Raw genomic sequence first — 21,244 nt, 5'->3', positions numbered from 1 at the left:
GCAAATCAGCACCTTGATATCTGAGAAGCCTCTAGATGCCAACATAGTGTTTTAGGATAGAAGCCAAGCCCGGGCCTATCCTTACCCTTTCTAATTCTCATTTGTGATGCTCCTGACCTTGCGCCAAGCAGGAGGGGTCTGTTTTCCTGACCTTGACTGGGCCACCTGAGTCTGACTGGCCGGACTAGCCTCCCTTCTCGTCTGCTGAATTTCCCTTCTGGGTCCTCACCTCCATTCATCTGGCTCCAGCTTGTTAACCTGACTCTGGGCCCTGTCTGCTTTCTTTGCTTGAAGATTCAGTTTGATGATCATTATCCTGAATGCTACCTGACTCTCCTCACCCCACTGAAGGGAAAAAGCAGGTGGTGCCTGCTGTCTCGCCTCATGACTTATGAAGGTTCATATTTTCACAGCAAAAATTAAAAGCAGCACTTTGTAGTAAATGCCTCTCATCATTTTGAATGCAAGGGGCAGAAATTGTTATTTGGAGGTTGGGTCTTATGGCTGGGTCAATCTGGTATGGGTGGACCCATGCATGGTCTCTCACGGTGTGGGACCCCACTTTCTAAGAAGCACAGCTTTCTTAGAGTACCATGAGTACCATGTTACTCTTTCGGGCCCACATCAGCAAATGAGAAATCATCTCCTCCTTAGAGGAAACCTTAACCTTGAGATCCTTAAGGCAAGGTTTCTAAGACCTATATGCACAATAGTTCATGGTCTAAGTGACAGGCTTGCTTTGGTGAAGGGAGTTCCAGAGCAACACAGCCAGGGGAGCTTCATAGGGTAGACCCAACCTCCACTCCCCATGCAGAAAGGTGTGCTGGAGTACAGTGATTCTTAAAGCATGGTCCGGAGACCCCTTGGGGCCCTGATGCCCTTCCAGGAGGTCTTTGAGGTTAAAAGCTGTTTTCAAAATAACACTAAGACATTTTCCATTCTTCTCATGAGTTATCCAGTGGAGTTTTCTAGAGGCTACGTGGTGATACTGCAACAGATTGAATACAGAAGAAGATGTAAGAATCTATTAGCCAGACATCTAAGAGATTTGCAAACATGTAAAACAATGTCGTCTCCATTAGCTTTTTTGTTTTAAATCCTAATGTCATGTTTCATGAGATAGACTATTTTTGTCAACATGTAATATTAATTTAATTATTGTTCATTATTAATTAATGCATGTACATTTAAAATTGTTCTCAATTTTAATTTCTAAAATTATATATATATATCCCACAGACAAAGACCTTTTGGGGTTCCTCAGTAATGTTAGAGAGTATAAAGTGGTCCTGATAACAAAAAGCCTGCTCACTCTGTGCTTTGGGATACCAGATGGTAGGAGATGGACCATTTCACTCGCAAAGGGAGCCGCCCTCAGGATGGCCACAATAAATGCCAGCTCAGCTGGTATATCCTCTCAGCTGCAGGTGGATCAAGTGGAGCGCAAAGCATCTAATGGATGCCTACAATAGGTGGGGAGTAGAGCATCCATGACGCTTCCTGCGTCTCTGCAGGTGGCCCCTGGTCCTCAGCTGCTCATGCAGATCCTGTGCTTTCCTGGGGCAGATACCAGGCACGGATCTAATCAAGTGCCTACCTGCATGGAAAGGCACAGTAGCCATGAGCCCACGGGTTGGGAGCTCGGTGTGTGAGGCTGGGTTGCTGCATCACCCACTGTGTCCTCCGCTGTCTGCCTTTAAGACTGTGTTCTCCAAGTCTTTCTCTGGGCGATTCCACATGGTGCTCAGGCCTTCACCAGTCACCTTGGAGAGAGGGTCTCACAAGACCCTCACAAAATAGCTCAGCACATAGGCAGGCAACCTTGGGAACACAATGTTGAATGGGAAATGCAAGGCATGATTACTCCAGGTTTAGAAAGCAATATGCGAATACATCCAAGTTCTATTCCGTTCAGGAAACCATAGCTTACCCAGCTTGCAGAACTCTGGATCTTTTGCTTCACTGGTGGAAAGGAAACTTCTCCGGATTTGGATAGACCATGGATTTGGAAGCGTGGGGAGAATCTGACTTGGCTGTGGATCCTCATCTGTGTTACTGTTGTCCCTCTGCTTCAACCCTGCTCTGACCCCCAGGAACATCCAGCAGGGCTGCTTCCTTTGGCCTTGTTTCATGACCTCAAAGAGAAAATGACCCCACAGGGACTGTGTGTGCCTCATGGTCCCTGTATCATTAAGGTGACATTTCTCCAAGTGTGGTTTAGTGATCTACCTCAGACAAGCTGCATCAGAATGATCATGGTGGGGAGGTGTATTTACAAGGACCTATGATGGTTTTTAGATTACCCAAATTTAAGAATCATTGCATAATAATATTATATATTTTCATATTGTGACCTTGATTTAGAAGAAGTTTTTTTTTTTTTTTTGATTTAAAAGAAGTTTTAAGAGCACACTTTCATGAGCCTATGGCTGGGGTCTCATTTGGGTGTTTTCACAGGAGATTCCAGAGAAGTGTATAGCTGATAACTGGGATTAGGGAGAAATTAAAGGTTTTGGGGGTGCATCGAGTTGAAACTCAGTTATGAATATGATATCAGAAACTGGAATTGGGGCAGTGTGGGAAATCTAGGTCTGAACTAGATTTCTTTTTCTTTTCTTTTCTTTCTTTTTTTTTTTTTTTTTACCATTTCTTAAAGAAATGATATCAGGCCGGTCACTTCTACGGGATGGGAAGCAAGATGCCAGTGGCTGAATCTAAGGAGTGGGATGAAAATTTGAGGCAGCCTGTCACGGGCTAGAGAATTCAGGTCTAGGAAAGTTCTTTGCTGCTCCTGTTGGTTCCTTCAGGATCTGAAACCTGTAATTTGGAAAGCTGACCTATGGGTTGGCTGTATTCTCTGAAATTATTTCCTCTTCACTTTCTTTCAGGGTTTATAGGTGTTTGAGACTTCCAGCCTATCTGAACTGTGCCAAGGATAAAGGTACAGATGAAGTCTTAACTGTCCCCAAGTGTGAGTTTTTATGAGAGCCTAGCATATGCTTGGTAGGTGTGGGACAGTGGGAAAACCCAACAGGGTAGGAGTAAACTGGAGACACCAAACCTCTTTGATGTCCCCCTCCCAGAGCCCTGTGTGTGCTGGGCTGCTCCTGTCTTGGCAGGTTTGTGCTTTATATCCTTACAGCCTCGGCATGGCTCCTTAGGCTTCTCCCTCTCTCTTCTGTTCTTGTGTTCACTCTGCTTTCCCAGCCCTCTGCTCAGGAAGAAGTTACCATCCTTCTGATGGACCCGTGGTTGTCAACCAGTCAAGCTCCCTGCTCCCAGGTAGATTGACAGGAAAGAGCACCCATGTTAGACAACAGTGTGAACAATTTCCCTCTCAAGGACAACTGGGATTACATATTTGGATTCCTGTCTGTGCCCTGATTCTAAGATCTCAAGGTCTTAAGTGCATTTCTACATATTTTAAGGGTGGGCATGGGAATAAGAACATGCATTTTCAAATGACAGACAGAAATAGCAAGAGAGGTTTAATAAAATCAGGTAAAAATCAAGACTACAGGGCCTATTCTGTTCACAGAGTGAACCTGTAACGTAAGAGCTATCATTGGGAAGAAGTTAACTTGCAAACCTATTGTTTAGCTACTGACTTGTTCCAGAAAAAGTGGCTATAAATGCTATTTGTACTTTAGGCTGAATCGTATCTTTTTCCCTTTAGTTCTTTCTGCCTCCTTCCATGTCAGACATCCATCTTCCATACACATGGACAATAATGGGTGTAGAAAATGCTAGGCCTTGAAAGTCTGAAGTGGCTATGCCAGAGAGTCCTGTTAGGATACATGTTGTGGGAAGTCCAAGTTCACTACTATGAAGTCAGGGACACAAAGCAGACTCCAATTCTACTCTGAATAAATCTCTTTCCTTGGGGTAAACCAAGACAACAAACCAGTAACTTACCAATTCTAGAAAACCTTTGTTGGTCATAGAAAAAGGAATGGGAAATATAGTGCTTTTTTGTACTAAAGTATTGCCATGATGCATAATAAAATTTTAAATTTATTGTGAAACTCAAAGGTGCATGAACTTTTATTGAAAAGAGTTACTATTTCTATTAAGCCTCAAATACACCAAAACATTATTTTTTTCAGATCATAATATTTGAAGGCAACAAGAAGCTTTAAGACTCTCTCATGAAAGGGTCGCCCTGGCTGCCCTTCAGTGAATTTTCCAACAAGTTTAACTTGGCCTTAAAATTTTAAATATAAATGTCTTCAGGTTGCCAACAAACCCTATTTCCTTACCACCTTGTCTTTTCACTCATTTCTAGTTTCTTGTCTCCTCTTGATGGTTATATGATGCTAGGTATTTTTCCCAGTGTCTTCATTTGAAAGATGAAGCCCAGAGTGGTTTGCCTACAGCCCTAGAGAGTCCTCATATCCAAGCAAAGATTACACCCCATCCTCCACCACTTCCACTGTATGTTCTTTCATCACGATGCCAACTTGCTTTAATTTGTTTAATCCAAACAACAAAGAACAAAGGTTTTCTGATGCATTTTTACACAGCATGCCATTTCGGACTGATACAGAAATTTACAAAGACTTAAAATGACATCTGTGGAAAGACGGTGCTGGACCAAATCTAAACAATCTCTAAAAAGGGAGCTTCCTGCCACGGATCAGCTTTCACTTGCTCCCTAATCTGGCCAAGTAGGGGCAGGGAGAAGAATGTGGTGGCCAGTGGAAGTCATTGTCACCTTCCTTTCTGCAGCAGCTCTGGTGTGGGGTGGCTGGCCCAGTTTCTAGGTGGGGGGGGGGGTCAGCATCACTCCTGGGCTTGAGAAAGGGGTATGTGTGTGTATGCGCACGCATGTGTGTGTAGTGGGGTGGAATGGCAGGAAGGAGTCTCCAGAGATGAGAAGAAAATAGTGTTTCATTAATGGCACAGCTCTGAGAATGGCAAAGTCACAGCCCACTAACCACAGTATTGATCATGCTCTCCCTGGCCAGTCCATCAGCTACCTCTTACTTTCAGGTCACAGGTTTCCAAACCCAAGCTAATCCCCCACAGAGAGAGATGCTTATTTTAGCGTCAGCGTACTGCTCAGAGATGGGAGCTGACAGCATTTTGAATGCAGCCATGTGAAGGGCTCTGGCTTTTCCACGGAGATGACCCAGTAGAGCCAAGAATTACTGTGGCAAGAGAAAGTTTAAGTGAGACCTGCGTTATTTACAGACATGCAGTGCCTGGCAGAGTTTAAGTGAACGTCCACACAATTCACTTCCTAAAAATGTTTCCTTTGTAATTAAGAAGATAATTGAAGCACAAAGTTACTTTTGTTCTGAGTTATCTAGAATATAGCCTTGTTTCTCATTTTGTATGTACAGACACAGAATTAGGTGAACCAATCATAGAGAAATGATGGGGAAATACCGTCAAAAAGACAGAATTTGAAAATTAACCTACATTTCCTTTATCTCATACTGTTTTGTGGCTGGCAATATGCAAACTACTCCCTACTGAAAATAAAAGGTAACAATAGTAATTGTCAGATGGTGGAAAATATATTCAAAGAGACTTCTTAGTAGTTTTATGCTCCACTTACAAATGACATGAGTACAACTCAGCCCACTGTAACAGCTGGAAAATCCAAAGTAAATACACATCAATTCTTTAAAGCAGAAGTATAGTTATTGAAGTACAGTTAAACTTCACTAATTTATTTCAAAAAGCCATGGCTGGAAAGGGGATGTGAACACACACATGTGCTTTCAGGATATAGTCCTTGTTAAAATAATTAACAAAACAGGTTCAGTTTTGCTTTTGGTCGCCACCCTAAAGTCAATATCCAGGAGTGAGGAGTGAAGATGCACCAGGGGCGGATGCTGGCCTTACTGGTGACCGTAAAGCAGGTGAAACCTTTCTCCAGGCCCATCGCCTGTGCTGTTCTTGTTCTCTCCTCCCTGGGGCTCTGGTGACATTACTCTCTTTCCTTTGGCCAGCTGAGGCTCTCAGACTGACTCCCAATTGCCCCAAATTTTCCACAACATTGATTTCATCCCTTGCAAGAGACCTGCCCCCTGCCCTTTATCCCAACAAAATTTTTGCAAGGTATCTGCTTCGCCCAAGTGATAAACCAGTGAAAATGAGGTATAGATTTGCTGCTGTGGATTTTCTCCAGCCAAGCAGCACATGCATTTCAAAAGAGGCCTTGAATCCTTTAAGAATTGAGTAATATAAAAATGGTCAGCACTCTATCAGGGTCAGGGGGAAAATATTTTGTGAAGGCCAGTTTTCTCCACTGTCCCTTAAGTCACATTCTTACAGTGCTGCATGCTTTCCGCAAAAACCTGAGGTAGGAAGGATTGATCTGAATATACTGTTTACAGACTATCCTGACTGGGTCTTTGTCCTCATCTCCTGCTTCTCCAGCAAAAAGTGACTACCTTGGAGCACTAAGGGCCAGGCCACGCTTCCCTCCAAAACCTGCCCTGGATTCCCATTGGCTACTAAATGAGTTCCAAACTCCTGTTCTATCCTTCCAGATGTGCTCATTCTAGAAGACGGAGCCTGTCCTGCTTTCCTGGCCTCTTGATTGATTGCACCCTGGCACAAATCCCATGATCTCATGGTATCCCGCTATGGATTTCTCAAACACCTGAACTTTTCTACTTCATGGTCACACCCTTCCTTGGCCTGGAGCCTCTCCCTGTCTATTCTCTTCCTGATCTACCACATTCATATTTGCAGATTTAGCTCACCTACTCCTTTCTCCATGGAAGTAGAACATGAGCCCTTATGTGCCCAACGGGAGCTCCCATTCATCTATCACACTGTTCCTTGGTGGTACTCCATGGAAAGAGATGCTTATAACTGAGAAACTTTCTCAATGATTCCTAACTTTCCTTTCCTTGCCCTCAGATCACCTCATAAAGCTCCTCAGGCGATGTGATACCTCCCTGAGCTGGAGAGGCTGCACGCCTCAGCTTTGATTTCCCCGGGAGGGCTCATCAGCCCAGTACTCGTTATCCAACACATCATAACTACACCACTTCATAGGCAGTAAAATATTACTAATAAATTGACCAATTATACAATTAGCTCCCCTTAATCATGCCTCCCTGGTTAATCCTAGCATCTCTTTTGGTGGAATCTCTCGGTCAGTCTTGCTGATTTTTGGATGGCAAAGTCCAAAAATGATTATGAAGTGAAGGTGAAAAGCTAGGGAGTTTCATGATGAAGGGTGATGAAGTGGATGCTGGGGAATTCTGAATCACAGGCAAGATAAACACGTGTCAGCAAATGAAGACTAGGTAATTGAGGAATAGCAAATCAAAAATGATAATTAATGACATGATAGGTGTTTCTAGAGAGAATAATTTGAAGAGAACTGATTAAGAGATGCTTAAGGGAAAGCTGGTGGAACCTGTGTGTTCTTATAACTCTCTTTATGATCCCGCTATGAAAGTCAAACAGGAAGTGAAAGGTATTATGTCATGCTGTTACATAATTTGTTTGGTAAGATTATGCCCACACCCTCCAGCACCACGTGTAACTTTGTTCTATGAATCGGTGCGTGGTGTAAATGTAAACTATATCTTGTTAAAATAAAATGAAACAAATTTATTTTCATGATGTTTGGTTTTATTTTGTAAGATGAAGACTTAATATTTTATTTTATTCTTTTAAAGATTTTATTTGTTTATTTGACTGAGAGAGAGAGAGCGCATGCCCAGAGAAGCAGGCAGAGGGAGAGGGAGAAGCAGGCTCCCCATAGAGCAGAGAGCCTGATGTGGGGCTCGATTCCAGGACCCTGAGATCATGACCTGAGCTGAAGGCAGATGCTTAACCGACTGAGCTACCCAGGTGCCCCAAGACTTAATGTTTTAGATCTTTATCTTTTCTAGGAAGTTTTGGCCCTTATTTATGAGAGCTATTTGAATTTGTCCTTTTCTGGTATCAGTTTTCTTCAAACAGTAAGCACCTCCTATAGTTACTTGGCAGGAAACATCTTGCCGGCATGAACCCTGTCTTCATTCTTATATTTACAGTATGCAGTCCATATTCAAGGGAGACTGAATGAAGGGGAAGCTAGTTAAAATGAATAGTGAATGTAAAAGTTAGGTTGGTTTTCTTTGCTTGGAAGGGTGCTGAGAATGGGATTCTCTTAGGCTTAAGAAAAGAAGCCTTGGCTTCCATAACCTTGGCTACCAAATAAAGAAAAGGACACTTTTTTAATGTCTATTTCTTACATTTGTTGTATGTTACCAGTTAAAATTCCTCATAGTCAGCAGCTCCTGGGTGGCTCAGTCGGTTGAGCATCCAACTCTTGGTTTTGGTTCAGGTCATGATCTTAGGGTCATGAGATTTAGCCTACATTGGACTCTGCACACAGCAGGGAGTCTGCTGGAGATTCTCTCTCTCCTTCTCCCTCTGCCCTTCCCCCGACTCGTGCACATGCACGACCGTCCACGCATGCAAGCTCTTTCTCTCTCTCTCTAAAAATAAATAAATAAATCTTAAATAAAATAAATTCTTCATGGTCAGGATCTGTGTTGTGTTCTGAATATTTGTGTTCCTGCTAAATCCGTATGTTGAAAACCTAATGCTCTATGTGATGGTATTAGCTTAAGGTAGGGCCTTTGGGAGGTACTTAGGTCATGAGGGTGGAGCCCTCATGAATGGGATTATTGCCTTATAAGAAAGGCTCCAGAGAGCTCACTAGGCTCTTCTATCATGTGAGAACACAGCCAGAATGGGCTGGCTATGAATCAGGAAGGGGACCCTCACCAGAGAATGTGACCATGCCTGTGCCTTGATCTTGAACTTCCAGCCTCTAGAACTGTGAGAAATAAGTTTCTGTTGTCTATAAGCTACCCATTCTGTGGTATTTTGTCACAGCAGACCAAAGGGACTAAGACAGTCTACTTTGTTTTAATCTTCACTGTGCCAGCAATGCATTATTCTGTATGCAGGACAGAAGATGCTCCAGGCGGTGACTAACTTGCTTGGGCAAAAGGGAATTACTCAGGTAGGCTCATGGGCACAATCTGAAGATTTGAGAAAGGACAGAGAATTCTAGTTCTTATTTATTTACTTGGGAAAAGGAGGTATCTACATTTTATGGTTGGTGCATTAGGATAGCTCAATCTCTTTGAAAGGAATGTTTGTTTCTCATTACCAACCCAACTTCTATGCTTTGGATTTTTACCTGAAACTAGTAGTCAGCTTGAAGACTTCCAACCATGACTTCATTGCCAGGTGTAGGTGTTCTCTATAACTGGGCTGATTATTGCACATAGCCAAATGGGCCGAATTGCTCCAAGGTTTATATGTACCATAAAATAAGATGTTTTCTTAATATTTTACTAGGGAAAAATTCAAACAAAACCAAAGTGGAAAGACTAGTATAGTGTCTACATATTCATCACATAGCTTCAACTATTCTTAATACTTTGCCACATTTGCTTCCTGTTACCCTCCCTTCCTTTCTTTTCTTTCTTCCTTAAGAAGTGTATTCTATTCATTTATCATTCCATCCTCACTTCCGAAAAAATTAAGATCAGTTATGCTTTAGAAAACCCATGTTTTAGAATTTTCTGCCTGATTCCTTGTAATGTTATTTACCTTGATTACAGTTTTGCTCTTTTCTGGAGAGGAGGTGTCAATGTGTCCTTCATATTGCATCATTTTATGAGACGCACAATGTCTGTTGTCCTGCTTTCCATGATGCTAAGACAGTCTGATCTCTACATTATGAAATTTCCCATCTTCATCAAATGGCTTCATCCTTAATGATCTTTACTGAACCTATTTTCTTTGGTTTCAAAATGATGATTTTTCTTTTTTCTTTTTTTTTTAAAAGGATTTTCTTTACTTATTTGCCAGAGAGAGATAGAGAGAGAAGAGAGAGAGAGCACAAGCAGGAGGAGTGGCAGGCTCCCCGCTGAGCAAGGAGCCTGATGTGAGATTATCCTAGGACCCTGGGATCATGACCTGAGCTGAAGGCAGATGCTTAACCAACTGAGCCACCCAGGTGTCCCTCAAAATGATGATTTTTCTAATTCTATCATTCTTTTCAGATTTATTAACTGAGATTCTTTTCGAACAAAACTTTTCCTTTATCAGTTGGGGCCACTTGATTACACTGAAATGCAATTCTTACAGGAAAGGCAAGATAAACACTCAATTCTTTATTTTTTATTGCCAACTTTTAGTGTAAGAAGTTGGCATCCCAGTTAATTACCAGGTGTTTAATATGGTTTTTCTCTCCTTTGGGCCTCTTCTCTTTTATTTGTGACTATCAATTCAAACATTTAAAAATATATGTTAATGCATTTCAATTACATTCATTATTATTTTAATTAAAATTGTCTTATCTTTTGTCAATGTTGGATTTGGTTTCCATTTAATATGACCTGAGATTCCTTGGTAACTTCTTTCCCTTCTGGGACAACAGGATACTCCAGGCTCATCTTGCATATTTCCACCTGGACTGGAATCGGCCATCTCTCCAAGGAATTCCCTTTGGTAAGAAATGATATTTAGGCTTGACAGTCAGGGCTTTTGGTATGTTAACTGCACTTGGGTTTTTATTTATCTTATTCTTTTTTAGAGAACATATATGTGAAGCATACATTTTTGAAAGAAGTCATGAGCTCATACTGATCTGTCAAGTAACATGCTTTTTACTTATCTTCTTTCATTTTATATTTATAACTCTTTTCTTTTACACTTGATAGTCTTGCTTCTTGACAGCATTAATGTAATTATGTTTTCATCATTCTGCACCCTCTATAAGATAGTTTCAAAAGGATTGGTAATAACAGGACAACTACAGATTTGACTATTAATGTTTCAGATTTCTTTGCAGTTCTACTTTTCTGTAGACTATGTTCCAGTAAGTGTAGCCAAAATACTGTTTTAAAGACATTTGAAATAAATCTTTTCTTTGTAGTTGTTATTAACTTGGCCTATGGATAGATTCATTCATATACTTATTTTTATTTTTTTAGGTATTTTTGTTATTTTATGCTATATTATTTTCAAAGTCAAACCTCTATCACAAAGTACATGTACAAATCACACATACTTTTTAAATTTTATAGTTTCTAACAATATATCCTGGAAATTGCTCCAATTAGAACATAGTTTAATTTTTCCTCTTATTTTATTTTTTTTAGCTTTACAACAGAATTCCTTTTATTTAAAAAATACTTAAATCACTATCCCACAAAATGTTCAGAAACACAGGTAACTATAGAAAGTCAATGTGCATATACTGCTCTTATTATAATTATGGTTGTTAGCTGAATGAGAACAAATAATAGCTAAAAAGTTTTCAAATGATAGAAAAACACATTTGGGTAAGTTTTGACACAATTTTTTGAGTACGTAGACAATAGAAATGTATTTTTTTTTTTCACCAATTGCAAATGCAAAGTTAACGATAAAATCAGGGAGCTGAAAGGTCGAAAGGGGCCTTAAACATATTCACTATCTTTTAAATTTTAGACAAAGGAGCTGAGAATGTAGAAAAAAAAAACCCAACATTTACACCATAACAGTCTTTTTTTTTTTTTTATGACTTCCAATTTTAACTCTTTTCTAAAAGCATTAGGGGCGTTGAGACCCTTATTGTAGATTATGTATCATCTCCTCTTTGGCTATGAGGTGTGTAGTTTTGTTAACGAGAGACATCAGTGAGTTCAGTTTCTGAGACCAGTCATTTAATAAATTATTTGGATCCTTGGGTCTCTGGAAGTCGATAATTCCTGCCAACCTGTCTACTTTAGCAAAGATGGTCTTGTTAACTACTAGATTAGAAAGAAAAGCTTCTGACTCATCAACAGACAGATTGAGAAGCTGAGCCATCCTCTTCATTGTTATCCTCGTGTAATACTTGGTCATTACTCTAATATTATGTCCAACAACTCTGTTCTTCAAGTCTTTCCACCTTCTTTCACCTTCCTCTATAGAACCAAAAACATCAGTTGCCGGACTCTCAAGAGACACTTTTCTTTTTTTTGTTTTGTTTTGTTTTGTTTTTTTCAAGAGACCCTTTTCTTATGGAATATTCCATAGTCTTCAACAAGTGTGGACCAACGCATCAGCTCCATTGTGGTAAAAAGCTTTAAAAGATCCTTGTATTTAGGAATTTCTTCTAACTTCTTGTCACCACTTATTCGGTGAACCAAATCTGACTGTTCGTTGTCAAAAGGAGCCAAAATCACATAGAGGATAAACTTTTCAGAGCCTGTCGCCACTTTTCGCTTTCTGCCTGTATAGAGGGAGTACCATATATTGCTCTGTAGTGCTTACAAATAGACAGATAAGATCCCTCATGTTGATCCAGCTGAATCATTAAGTTATAATATTTCAATTTTAATTTCTCTGTATTTTCTTCCTGGTAAAACTTGGTGTTAATTTTCTTGCTGATGATTTGTGTACAAATGTAATCCTTCACAGCTAGGCAGAGCCTCATTTGCTCCAAGATAAACTCCACTCTCTCCTTCTTTTCCATTGACCGGTTGGTTTCCACCTGTAACTCCTGTAAAATGGAGGTGGCCTCTTTCACATCACCATTTTGCTCTTTTATAGTTGCTAATGTTTCAGTCAGTCAAGCACGCTCAATTTCAACATAAATCTTTTCTTCTGTAACCATTCATAGAGTATCAATTAATTGAAGTTTGACTGGAAGGTCTGTGATTTCCTCAACGTAAGTACAGCACTGTTGAACCATTTTTGCAACAGCTTGTTTTAACTGACTCCGTCTTTTTGACAAAAGAATAATATGTTCATTAAGTAAATCCCATTCTTTAGCCTCATAGCACATCTTCACTACTGCAACTAAGATGCGGGATGTAGACACCATATCAGAAGCAGTGTGGGTCTGTTTCTCCAAAGAGAGAAGGGTGTCAATGACTTCTTGAAGTCTTCCTTCCTTTGCCAACTTCTCGCACTCGGGCAGTCGCTGATCCACCATGGCGCTGTAGTCCACCTCCATCTTGACGATGCGCCCATCAGCCCGCTCCGAGCCGCGGTCCACCATGGTCCCTGCCCGAACGTCCCTTGATATCCCCCTGCTTCGGCCCTTCCTCTTTTATTTTTAAAGCTGAATTATGCTCCATCGTGTAGCTATATCCTAATATATTCAACCAGTCCCTTACTGATGGACATTGGGCTGATTCTAATATTTGTTACTATAAGTAAATGTATAATGAATAAGTTTCCTAAATATTGCTTCATATTTTGGAGGTGCCTCTTCAGGGTAGATTCCAGGAAATGGGGTTTCTGGGTCAAGGAAAAAATGCAAGGATAAATTTGTTGGCTATTAAGTCCCACCCTATAGAGTTTTTCACCTACCATCCACGCCTGAGGGCTCCTGTTTCTCCACAGCCTCCCCAACAAAGAATGTCATCAAACATTTAGATTTTTGTCAATGTTCTAGGAAAGAAATGCTACCTCAGTGTGCTTTCTCTTATTGTAAGGGAAGCAAACCATTTTTTCATATTCATATGCCAACAAAGAATGTGGTCAACTTTGGGGTTTTTTAGAATAAAACACCTAATCAAACTTACCATGTAACCTGCCAATTTGAAAACTTCAATTTATTTTTAGGTTTAAAAACTTGGTAGCAAGAAAAGGAAAAGATGAGAATGAATTCCAAGTTCCTTTTTTCTATAATTATATTGGGGGTGCTCCCTCAGATAATTAAATCTCTCAGTGTACCTGGCAATGCACAAGGAAGAAACTCATTGTCATGGTCACCACAATGCCCTAGGGAAGCAGCCAGCAGCTCCAGATGGCTTAGGGCCAAAATTTGGGGTATGCAGAACAGCAGCAGGGAGAAAACAAAACAAACATTTTGCAAATCAATACAGGAGAAAGTGATTTAAACACTAAGCCCTGGTGCACAGCTCTGAGCTTTAGTGAAACAGGATTCTAGTCCCCATCCGCACAGTCTAAACTGATTCCAATACGGATTCTAATGGAAAGAGAAAGTTCTAAAGACTCCATTTTATAGATGTTTACAACATCAGGATCTCTGTGTTAGAAGAAAAATATCATTCGGTGTGAACTGTAACATGTTGAAGGAACAAAAATGCAGCACTTCCTTTGTGAAGAATCCTTGTCAGAAACCTCTAATGGAAGAGCAAATGATTGAGGGAAAAGATTAATTTCTTTTTGATATTAAAATTATATTTATTATCAAGGCTTTAGATGACTAATCATAAACTTTAGATTGAAATTGACAAATGACATCCTAACCTAACTCCTTCAGTTTTTTGGTGTGATTCACAAAAACATCACTAGAAACCTAAGGCCAAGAAGTTAACCAGAGGAAGAAAGAGATTTTTTTTTTGTTTTTAAATATACCTCTGCCAGAAGCCTCCACACGCTCACAAATGAGTTGTTAAATTTATCTCTTGACCTACAGGCAACCTTACTGGAAATTGAGATAACCACAGGCCAGTTTCCATTTGTCAAAATTTGGTTCTTTCCCTTAGCGTTTTTCCCTGGGATCAAGGGTCACTTCAGAGGCCTTGTACAACTTGCACATAACAATTAGAACATAGAAACCAGCCCTTGGCAGGGACTTTGACTGTGAGCCTTGTGTCAGACAGAGGCTAAGAGAAATATTAAATGTATGGGCTCTAGCAGGCATTAGGAACCCGAGGACACATTTCCAAGTGACTGGAAAATGCAATAACCAAGCAGAGATGAGAGTGGGTTGCCAGGGACTTAAAAATAGGCTTACAACCTCACTTTATTTCCACAGATATTTAATAAGCACAGGGACTAGAAGAGCCTGGCAAAGTAGAGGCACTCAGTAAATATTTGTTAAATGAGTAAATGGCTGTGAAATCCTGGAGTAGACTTTACAGGAGATGAAATCTAGCTCTGACTTTATTTTTCTCATATGTGTGCCATATTCATGGGCCTTCTTTATTAATTGCCAGTTGACTTATTTCATCTTTCCTTGAAATTTCATATTAAAATGCACTTCTTCCAATATATTTTCCGATGGATTCCATGAAACAGACAGTATCCATTAGCCACTATGTAGTCTTCATCTTATATTGCTCTTTATTTTAAAGAGTCAATTTTATAATAATCTAGGGTCTTCTAAACATATAAGTTCTGGTTGTTTACTGGTGACTTGGAAAGACGCACTAACACAAGAAATCATTTTCCATCGGTATGGAGATGGTAGTATTAGTTTGCTGGAGCTGCCATAACAATACCATAAACTGAGTAGCTTAAACAACAGAAATTATTGCTTCTCAGTTTTGGAAGTTACAAATTGGAAATTAAGATGTTTTCAAGGTCACGTTTCCTCTGAGCTACCAGGGAAGGTTCTGTTCCAGCCCTCTCTCCTAGCTTCTGGTAGTTCCTTGGCTTGTAGCAGGATAATTTCAACCTTCATGTGATGTTCTCCCTGTGTGTGTGTCTGGTCCAAGTTTCCTCTTTTTAAAAAGTAGACCAGTCACATCAGTATGGGGCCCACCCTACTGACCTCATCTGAACTGATTACATCTGCAACAATCCCATTTTTTCAACCAAGTTCACTGTCTGAGGTACAGGTGGGTGGTTAGAACTTCAATCTACATATTTTTGGCTGTCACAAGTCAACTCGTAACAGAGATCTTAGTGGTGAGATCCTCAATGGAAATTAATGAATTGCTATTAAATGCATGAGTACAATCTTAGGCTGATAGAGCTTAATGTGGGATTTATAGAACCCATTATCCTCTCTCATCATCTTGTAAGGTGGACATGGCTGAGGAAGCCTGTCAATATGGGAAATTTAAGAGTTAAAAATTGTTCTTTTTTTCTTATTTCAGAAGAAGACTTTTGAGAGTGTGCCAATAAGAATAAAAGCTGTATCTTGGCCTAAAGAAAATTATCTTATTGGGATGCCAGAACACATGATTAGAGTTTATGAAGCAACGTATTGGTCGTATTGGTTAAGTGATACTCTTCTGATCTGACAGTAAAAAGGATAGATGTTAGATTGCCATGATTATAAAAATTTAAAAGGAGCTATTGACCTCCTAGATGACAACCTTCAGAGCTGGATAGACCCTCTCTCTCTAGTAAAACCACCTTTTAGCTGCTAAAAATTATTAAACAAGACAAAACAAACAAGAAAACCTCTTAAAGTCTCTGAAAATTGTTTGGAGGGACTGTATCAAATGGAAAAGCATCTATTTAAGAAAATCTACTAAATCTCTGTAAGAACAGCACGGCACTGTGTTATTGAACCATGAGCTGCTCACATTCATTCCTGCCTTCCCCCAGCTCGGTGTGGCAGAAGTTCTATTCTAGGTGGTATGGCTAAGAAGAGGGGGCTCCCTCTCCTTCTGCCTTGCAGCCTAGATGTAGAGTTTTGCCACAGAAGGGGCATGTTACTGACATCCCTCATCACCCCAGCTTCCAGCTTTGTACTGCAGAAGCTCTAGTCCATGTGGATACAGCCAAGAGGACAGGTCTCCCTTCCCCCACTGATTCCACACCTGTAGAGTCAAAGTTCTAATCCAGACAGAGCTGGCTGAGAATGCTGGGCTCTGGGCTCTCTCCCCTCCCCAGGCTCACTCATAGGCCAGAAGATCCATGCTGGGAGGGACAAGCTGAGAAGACAAGGTACCACCCCTACCCAGAGCCCCAATAATACCACCAGGGTAGCCTTCTGAGAGAAGTGGGTTGCTGATGCCAGCCCCAGCTTTGGTACAAAGGCAATATGGCTCTCCTGGGGGATGGGGGGGGGGCAGGCATGAAGAGCAGAAAACTCCAGTGTGTCTGTGTAAAGGGGACTGACTTTACCAGGAACATAACATCGGGAAGTTCTTGACTAAGGGCATTGTCAAAAATAGTGGAGATCTTGGTGGTGAGCAGTTAAGAACGGGAGTCATGGTACTTATAGCAAGAGTGAAATGGTAGGTCAGCTAGAAGTTAAACAGAGAGAACCAAGGAAATAGACTGCTGAGAAGAGCCCTCTTGTGTTGGCAGTGCCCTGCCCCTAAAAACGGGGTACAACTGAATAGGATCAGATATGGGGCAATCTATGCCACAGGGTGTGGTCAAAAATAATAGAGTACTCTGCTAGTAATTAGTGGAGGCTAACGGCCAGTCTTCATACCAAGAGGGGCAGACCAGCCAGAAGCCTAATAGGGAGATAAGAGAAAGAGACCCAGAAAACCCCACTAAAGCCACTGTGAATTTGCCAAATTAAGACCAAGATTTGAAGTCTCTGACCTGACATGGTACTTTATGCAGTATATAGTGCTGGCAATAAGATATTTGCTATGTGGTATATGTTAGATCTGAATTTTTTTGGAGGGAGGAACTGGGATATACAATATATGTTATAATGAAATTTCTTCCTAGGAAAGAATTGAAAGCCAAATGTGTTAGAAAAAAGAACCCTATCGATTCAAAATGAGGTGCATTAATTTCAATGGCTTGTACTTGCACATCCCATTGTGAAATACGGGGATCCAGATCTTTTCCCATTTATCCAGTTGTATACCTGTTTCTTCTTTGCTACTATATACCCCCTTGATATATTAAAACCAAATTGCTATAGAGGCAACAGGAGTGGAGTTACCTTCACTTTCATTTCTGTCAGTCATGGGTAAGACTTCAGCAACACACGAAACTTCTTATTGAATCAGCAATTAGAAAAGAGCGAACACATTGAGAAAATGTCAATCTGCTTGGCCAATATTTGAATAAGTGCCTTTTCGGTTCAGCTATATCCAGCCCATTAGATGGGATTTTTCGAAAAAGACTTTGTGAGGTGTGCTAATTGGCTTCTGAAGACAAGCAGCCGCGATGAAAGATCAGGGCCAGAACTCCCTTTGCAGGGACAGTCAGGCTTCCTGCATCCAGTGTGAAGGTCACGCCTGGCATGGGGCTCTCTGAGGCAGGCTCAGTGGATGCCCTACAGACTCTCAAGGAACGGTGATGCAATATGTTCCCTGATCCTTGTTGGGGGTCCCTAAGGATTGGAGTTTCTAAATTTGTCATCAGGAACGTTTCGGTTCACGTTGGCGATTATTTGCTCTTCCCTAGTCCTATAAAAAGGATAAGCATTTTGATGTCTTGACATTTCATTAAGCATAGGTATATTCTATTTCAGACAGTAGCCTCTCTGTTTTCAGAATCTCTATAAATAGGCTTTGAACAAAATGACTTAAAAAGAATTTTTGAATATGGTACCTATGGAATATCCAAGCAATTAATAGAAAAAAATAAAGGCAGCACACAGAATTTGAAGGTATAAAATACACTTTTGTTCCTACCACATTTGCTACCAGTTCTTTTGGGATTCTTTTTGTTGGTACAATAGACTGTCTCTCCTCTTGGCTCTCTCCAATGGGTTAAGCACAATATGTGCATGAATGGCGTTAAGTACTCTCAAAAAGTTGACTAAAGATGAGCCCATTTTTAATTTTTTAAATTTAAATTTTATTTTTATTTATTTATTTTTAAAGATTTTATTTATTTATTTGAGAGAGAGAATGAGATAGAGAGAGAGCATGAGAGGGGAGAGGGCCAGAGGGAGAAGCAGACTTCCCTGCTGAGCAGGGAACCCAATGTGGGACTCAATCACAGGACTCCAGGATCATGACCTGAGCCGAAGGCAGTCGCTTAACCAACTGAGCCACCCATATGCCCAAAATGAGCCCATTTTTTAAACAAATATGTAGCAAAATATACACATGAAAGTTAGAATTTTTTATTTTTCAAAGCAATTTGCTGAGACCACCTTTCTGTCTCCTCTCTTCTGTGATATTATTTTCCTTAGCATTCTCTGGAATTGTCTTATTTCATTCACTTCTTAGCAAATATTATTGAGTACTCATCATGTGCTAGGCACTCTGTAGAAGCTACAGAGATACAAAGACTACCAAAGCATGAGTCTTGACTCCAAGAAACATAGAGCTTAGTGAGGAAGAGAAAAAATAAGTTATATGCCAGTGGATGTGTGTTCTACTCATGGTCAGGTAACATCTGAACAAACTCTTAAAGGAAAAGATTTTGCCAGACTAAAATGGAAAGGGGTCAGGGTTGAGGCCTCATGAACAGTAAGTGAATATCTACATAGGCTGGAATACTAAAGCCTGTTAGTTGACCTTCAGGTAGGCTGTGTTTCTCAAGTAGGGTGTAACTGGAAATGCAGAAAGACTTGGCCAGCCAGCAAGCAGAGCTTCCGACAGAATAGCCTTCATTCAATAATGCTTATCTCTTTCTTTGCAACCACAATTTTTGTTGACCCTAGAGCATATTGCAAATTTGAAGCATTATTTATCAGATTTAATTCTGTATTTTTTATATATTCCCCAAATCACCCCTACTCTCAAATAAAAAATATATATTATTTGTTATATTAAAGATACTCAAAAGAATTGTCACCAGTCATGATGGCAACTCTTAAAGAGGAGTCCCTGTTGTCCTTTTAGCTATGACAGTAACTCACTAAGCTCACCCATGGAATCTGTTTTGGAGGTAACAAAAATCATTTGAAATTTATATGTTGGTGTACTTGCTGGAGAATCAGACTTATTACCTTATAAACTTGTTCCATGTGGGCTGATAGATTCTTCCAGAGGCACCGTATTCACTCCCTGATATTGGCTTCGAAGGGTGTTTTTGACAGCATGTATTTATTGTCATTATGCCTAACTCGCTGTTTACTAATTTGTAGGTAAATGTCTCTGAAGTGTTGTGTCACCTCACTGTTTTCAGGGATCTTTCTCCTTCTGGCAGGATAAACTTAACTCCTTTGCTCATCCTAGCCAGTGGTTCAGTTACACAAATAAAACAAAAAATACTGAGTCCTCACCTGGATTTGCCACTTCTCATCCTGTCTTTGGACTATTATATTCTCCCTTGGTAAAAATACGTCAGCAGCTCCAATGGTAAGTTACAAGGCTACTATTTCTAGAACTTTTTTTTCTGCCCCTGCAGCCATTCTCACTGTAACCATGATCTGACAAGTTGAACACAGCCAACAACAACAACAAAAAATATGAAATATCTAACACACTTGATATCTTACAATTTTTTCCCAATGTACACTCACTTTACCTCCAGAAAAATGAAGTATTTTCTTGGAATGGTTTTGCTTGTGCCTTTTTCTGCCTGCAAGGAAGACTTGACTCCAACCTGCTCCTCCAAACTTTTCCCACAACTTCTGATCATCAACCCACTTGTCACCACTGGGCACATAAAACAATTTGCTATTCCTGAAACATGCCCTTGTGTCCCGTCTTTGACACATGCTATTTCTTCCTCTTGAAAAGCACTGCCCTCCAGGATTACACTTGCTGCAGTCAGATTCTGAAGGTCCAAGAATGATGAGCTAATACCAGAGACGATTTGCAAGGGAGACTTGTGAATTAGGGCTAGAATTCTCGATTGAGTCCCCTCCTCACTAATTATTTATTAAAATGCAAGAGAACGTGAGATGATTTATGGGTAAATATGGCTGGTGGTATAGTGGAGTGGGTCCATGGGCTGACTCTGCAGCCAGATGGCCTAAATTTGAATCCTGGTTCTGCCCTTTTTCCTTCATGAGCCCTTAGATGGGTTATTTTTCCTTTCAAGTGACATTGGGATAATAAAGTACCTACTCAATCTTCTCACACTCAGGTGTAAAATTGTGATAACGTTAGATTAAAGGAAATTCATACGTTAACAATTAGAACAATTGTTCTAATTATTAGGAAGATAGGAGTCATTTCAGAAATGTTAACTATTTAATACTTACCATCGTAGCAAATGCCAAATTACCAATTCACCTAAAATATAAATTAGTCGGGCCAGAAAATAAAAACCCAAACCCCAAATTTCTGCTCTTTTAAAGCCTAAGCTGAGTGTGTCTCAGTGGCTCCCTTTACTCTGATTAAGTGACTTACTCTCCTTCTCCTTCCCTCTTCAGGCACTTAAACAGTTCCTGTGGCTCTTTGCTGTGTGCACTGAGGATCAAAAAAGGTGACTGGGACTTCAAGTATATGAACAGAACTCTCTGTAGGTGAGAGTTTGATGAGGTAGGGCAAAGGCTGGGTGAGAGTCTGTTTGGTTTGGAGCATCGACACATTCATTTACTCACCCCACCCATGCCCTGGTCTGTGGTGTGTGCATCCACACATCTCTCTCCCCACAACTCAGACTCCCCACTGGAATATTTTGCAAATTAATGAGACCCAGTGCCTAAAATCCTGAGTGATAAAGAGAGATGCTAAAAAATAGCCTGTGGTAATAAATGAAACTTCCC

The 21,244-nt window shown here is 40.4% G+C and overlaps 1 protein-coding gene and 1 pseudogene across 1 annotated transcript in view; both read right to left on the bottom strand.

Moving 5' to 3' along the window:
- XKR4 (XK related 4) overlaps positions 1-21,244 on the bottom strand; it is a 413,701-nt gene that overhangs the window by 115,400 nt on the left and 277,057 nt on the right. The window lies entirely within an intron of this gene.
- LOC110578713 lies at positions 11,500-13,009 on the bottom strand (annotated as a pseudogene).

This window comes from Neomonachus schauinslandi, chromosome 4 (genome assembly GCF_002201575.2).
Source record: "Neomonachus schauinslandi chromosome 4, ASM220157v2, whole genome shotgun sequence".
Taxonomy (NCBI): domain Eukaryota; kingdom Metazoa; phylum Chordata; class Mammalia; order Carnivora; family Phocidae; genus Neomonachus; species Neomonachus schauinslandi.
This window is presented reverse-complemented; position numbering and strand designations above follow the sequence as displayed.